Here is a 5,974-nt window from a genome sequence, read left to right on the forward strand (position 1 = left end):
CTGCCAGTCCGTGATCCTGAAAGTGTCATATATAAGGCTTCCTTGAGTAGTTAGATGACTAAAATGTTCATTTAGTCCACTATTTACTGTACTACATTGCACAATACAGTGTGGATATCCGCCTTTGTTATGACTGGACGGTTATTTCTGTTGCACAGCACACTCACTTCTGCTTTTGATGATGGAACATGCATGCCAAGTGCAGAATGCAAAACGGAGAGCGAGACAGACAGAGAAGAAAGCGGTGAGCGGCAGAGAGAGCAAAATAACCTATGGATGTATTACTATTAAATTAAGCTAAAGTAATTTAATGAGAGCAAAAGACTTTTTTTTTTAACCCGATAACGCAATTCATCGCAAGACTAATCGCTAGAGTACTTGATTATTAAAATAACTGATAGGTGCAACCCTAGTCATATAAGCCACATGCCGTCGATGGGCTGGCAGAGGAAGGACAGTAGACTGTGACCATCACAACATGAGAAAACTCCCAAGGCAGATAATAGGGTCCTGGACTCATGGCAAACAGTTCATTGTCCGGGCAACATTCTTTGATGGTAATATGAGTAGGATTGCACCACCTGTTGTTAACTAGAACGGCAAGCCCTCCTGCCTTATGCTTACCGCTCCCGGTGTAATCCATGTCGGCCCGAACAGTCTGATAGCCCTTGATGGAAACGTTGTCAAGAATGTCCTGGTGCAGCCACCTTTCGGTAAAGCACATGAAGCTACAGTCCCTGTATTCCCTCTGACTCTTGGCTAGCACTGTAAGCTCCTCCATCTTATTACCCACAGATCTCCTTTTCCACATGATCAGAGAGGGGATACAAGGCTTTTACTGCTCTCCATCTGCTATCCTGGTTTTCCCTCTCCCTCATCCCCACTCTCACCCAACCAGTCGAGGCAGATTTTCCCTAAACCTGGTTCTGCCGGACGTTTTTTGTGTGTTGTGTTGTAAACTGCGCTATAAAAAAAATTGAACTGAATTGAATTATACCTCCTCTTCTCCGTTAGCCTCTGCTGTCTCAACCCAGCTCCTTTCCTCCGCTTCTTTTTTCCTCCCCTGCAACTTCTGTGTGATCTTCTCCAGATCTCTTTAGTCTGATGAGCTGGTTGGGATGCTGGGCAGCTTCAGAGTGATCAGCACATCTCTCATGTAAACAATGTGGTGATGAGGATGGTTCATGACAATGGACAATGGAAAAGTATTTCCACTGTGAAAAAAAGATCAAAAAACTCTCTCCACCAACATGTTAGAGAGGAAACAGCTTAAAATAGCTTAAAAACTCCTCCCACAGCCAAGTTTTTAGCATTGCAACTGACCATAGTTGCATCCCTTTTGACCCTCCGGTACCTGTCTGATCGTGTTCACTGGTGGCATCCACCAGTTGGTTTTCAGGTTGCCGCCATGACAGGCACCAGTGACCCCCTGACAGCAACCTCAAGATTCTAGATTCTAGAAGTTTATATGCACAGAAAACAAGTTACATTGTACAATCAAATTATTTGCTGATCCTCCTGTACCAAATGTACACAATATATAAAAGCTGAGCAATTATAAATAAATAAGCATACTAAAACTGAAAACGGCAGTGGTCGTAAAGTGAACTTTGCATTTGTAAACTTTGGTTTGAGTAAAGTGTCTTTGGCAGTGGTAAGGTGATTACAGTATTGACTATAAAATACATACTGCATTGAGGTTAAGTTATATATTATGTGTGTGTCTAGAGTTTGGCGAGATTGTCCAGCTCAGTGTAAGTGTGTAAGAGGTTCATTTACAAGCCTGTGGGTAACAACTGTTTGCCAGCCTAGTGGTTCTGGATTTCACACTTCTGTAGTGCTTGCCTGGTGGCAGGAGCATGAAGCGACTGTACTTGGGGTGTGATCTGTACTTGATCATATTATGGGCCCTCCTGAGGACCTTGATAGAGTAGGTGTCCTGCAATGTAGGAAAGGCTACACCAGAGATGAGCTGGGCTGTTTTCATCACTCGCTGGAGAGCCTTCCTGTTCTGAGCTGTACAGTTGCCCTACCACACAGTGATGGAACTGCTCAGGACACTCTTGACTGTACTCCTGTAGAAGTTACACTGAATTTTGGCTGGCATGCCAAACTTCTGCTGCTGGGTCTTCTTCATGCTGTGGCGTGTGTTGTGGGACCAGGTAAGATCCTCACTGATGTGGACACTGAGGAAGTTGAAGGTTTTCACCCTCTCCACCTCAGTCTGGCTTTGGTATATTGGTGTGTGCAGCTCTGGCCTCTTCCCTGGCTCAACAATCATTTCCTTGGTCTTCTCTGCTTTAAGGGAAATATTGCTGTCCTGACACCAGACCACCAGATCTTTCACCTCCCTCCTGTAACCGATCTGATCCCCCACAGTGATCATTCTCATCACTGTTGTGTCATCAACACAGCATTGTAACATATAGTTAGGTCCATAAATATTTGGACAGACACAAAGTTTTTCTAATTTTGGTTCTGTACAGTACCACAATGAATTTTAAATGAAACAATTCAGATGCATTTGAAGTTCAGACTTTCAGCTTTAATTCAGTGGGTTGAACAAAAAGATTGCATAAAAATGTGAGGAACTAAAGCATTTTTTAAACACAATCCCTTAATTTCAGGGGCTCAGAAGTAATTGGACAAATTATAACTAAAAATAAAATGTTCATTTCTCATACTTGTTGAAAACCCTTTGCTGGCAATGATTGCCTGAAGTCTTGAATGCATGGACATCACCAGACACTGGGTTTCCTCTTTAATGCTCTGCCAGGCCTTTACTGCAGCCGTTTTCAGTTGCTGTCTGTTTGTGGGCCTTTATTTCTGAAGTTTAATCTTTAACAGGTGAAATGCGTGCTCAGTTGGGTTGAGATCTGGTGACTGACTTGGCCATTCAATAATATTCCACTTCTTTATTTTAATAAAGTCCTAGGTTGTTTTGGGTGTATGTTTTGGGTCATTGTCCATCTGTATTATAAACACCGCCCAATCAATTTGGCTGTATTTGAGCCAACAGTATGTCTCTGAACACTTCAGAATTCATCTGGCTGGTTCTGTCCTGTGTACATCATCAATAAATACCAGTGACCCAGTGCCATTGGCAGCCATGCATGCCCAAGCCATCACACTGCCTCCGCCATGTTTTACAGATACTATGGTATGCTTTGGATCATGAGCTGTACAACGGCTTCTCCATACTTTTTTCTTGCCATCATTCTGGAAGAGGTTGATCTTGGTTTCATCTGTCCAAAGAAGGTTCTTCCAAAACTGTGCTGGCATCTTTAGATGTTTTTTTTTTTTTTTTTTTAAAGTCTGATGTGATAAATATAGCCATTTAAATAGAGACAATGAAAGTGAACGTTTTAAGTGTCTAGCCCAGACGTTCATTCTGCAAAGCTTGTGGCCGGGAGACTTTGCTGGGCGTCAGGACAGTGAACAGCGCTGGAATTGTGGTGATCGGTTGTGATGTGGACATACTACACCAACACGGAGTCCAATCAGAGACTATGCTGGCAGTTACCTGAGAGAGAAGGAAGTGCAAACAGTACAAATGTAAACAAAGGAGGAGGAAGAGTGCCGGGAGCCATGCTAGGCTAAAGGCTAACCCCTCCAGACCAGCAGGACCGTCCTCCTACTCTCCAATGTCTGCTCCCTCCACAACAAGCTGGACGAGGTACGTTTGCTGAGAGAAACCCGCTGAGAGTGGAAGGACTGCTGGGTGTTTGCTTTTACAGAAACATGGCTCCATGACAACATCCCAGACGGACATACAGCGGGAGGGAATGCAGACAGACAGACAGACAGCTCTGGGCAGCATCTGCGGCTTCACCATCGTCACACCATTGTGTGTGTCTTTGTGTCCCTGAAGACCTACCAGGACCTGAAGAGGTTCACCATGTGCAACGAATGGCGGCGCGTATGGACACAGCGCCCCCTTCAGGAGACAGCGGGAGTAAACGTTTAGTGTCTTATCCCAGATGTTCATTCTGCAAAACTTGCTGGTTGAATAATCCTGAAGAAACGCTCTTGCCTGTACTACTGTGTATGTACAGCAACATGAAAATAAACCTGATTTGATTTGATTGATGTTTAATTGGTAATGACATAACAAAGGAATTGCCCACACCTGGACATGAAATGGCCTTTGAGTCAGTTGTCCAATTACTTTTGGTCCCTTTAAAAATAGGGTGGAACATGTTAAGGAGCTAAAACTCCTAAACCTTTCAACCAATTTGAATGTGGATACTCTCAAATGAAAGCTGAGAATCTGCACCTTATGTCCATTATATAACTATAATTGGAATATGTTTCATTAAACAGAGAAAAAAAAAAGCTTGTGTCCGTGTCCAAATATATATGGACCTGTATGTGTCCTTGCCCTCCAAGTGTGTTGGTGCCGTGTGGATGGCAGTGCAAACTGAGTTGTCAGTGGACTGGTTCTGGTGATACACAAACTGCAGAGGGTCTAAGTTGTAAGCGATGGTCTCCTGGATGAGGGTCTTGAATATATTTTCTAAACACTTCATCACAATTGGAGTAAGTGCAATGGGCCGATAGTCGTTCAGGCAGGTCACGATCCTTTTCTTTGAGAGTGGCACAATGGTAGTGAACTTGTAGCAGTAAGTTATGGAGGCTGTTGGGAGGGACAGGTTAAATATGTCTGCAAATACCTCAGCCAGCTCTGATGAGAAGAAGGCCCTGAGTGCATGCCCAGGGATGTTGTCTAGGCCAGCTGTCTTCTCTGGGTTTATTCTCTTCAGTACCTTGTGCACATCCATCGTTGACACTTTGAAGGAAGTGTTCTGTGGGCTCACCTCGGGCACAGCCTCTCTTTGTTGGTTCACGTTGAATGCCTCAAAGCAAGCATAGACCTCATTCAGCTCATCTGACAGTTTAGCACAACTGGTTGTGACTGCCTTGCCCCTCGTTGGTAGTCAGTGATGTGTTGCAGGCCTTGCCACATGCATTGGGAGTCTCTGGTGGTGTAGTGTCCCTCCAGCTTCAGTCTGTGCTGTCTTTTTGCCTATTTGATGGATTTACATAGGTCATGTTTGGCTTTCTTGTAGTCCTCTTGTTGTTTTCATGTTTAACAACATTATCACATATCACTGCAGTTAGATATATTAACACATACTGTTATACAGGTTTTAAGGACCTGTGTGGTTCTGTTTAGCAGTGAGTGCTCACATTTAAAACAAAAAAGTTAGGTTTTCTTTGTTGATCTCTTGTATTTTTGTTCTGAATGTCTTAAAAAAATGATTTTGTTGCAGTTTGAACCTCCAGTAAATACACATTAAAACAAATGCAGAAGAGCAAGCATATTGCTGATTCAATTCAATTCAGTTCATTTTTATTTATATGGCGCAGTTCACAGCATATGTTGAGGGTGGCTGTGGCTCAGGTGGTATTGCAGCGTTGGCAGTTCAATCCCCCGCCCCTCCACATTCCAAGTGTCCTTGGGCAAGACACTGAACCCTCCCAATGGCAGGCAGCCTTGCATAGCAGCTCTGTCGCCATTGGTATATGAATGTGTATGTGAATGGGTGAATGAGAAACATTGTAAAGCGCTTTGGCACGAGAGAGAGAGACAGACACAACAAGCACAGGACCTCGGGGGAAACTTAGTGATACATAATGGCGATATACAACTGTATGGAAGAAAGAGAAAGGAGAGTAGAGGAGAGGAGCTCAGTACATCATTGGACTCCCCCATCAGTCTAAACCATGGGTCGGCAACCTGTGGCTCCAGAGCCGCATGTGGCTCTTTCGTACCTCCGCTGCGGCTTCTTGTGGCTTTGGAAAATAAATAATGAGTATCTAGTTAAAATTTATTTTATTTTAATTTGTTAGTTTTTAAAAATGTAATTCTACATTTTAAGATTATGATGATCTTATAACATTAAAATAAAAGGCTTAATGTTTAAATTTTAAATTTTTTGTCACTCAAAATATGCATCACCGATGTGCGACA

This window comes from Stegastes partitus, unplaced genomic scaffold, assembly GCF_000690725.1.
Source record: "Stegastes partitus isolate 25-593 unplaced genomic scaffold, Stegastes_partitus-1.0.2 Scaffold86, whole genome shotgun sequence".
Lineage (NCBI taxonomy): Eukaryota > Metazoa > Chordata > Actinopteri > Pomacentridae > Stegastes > Stegastes partitus.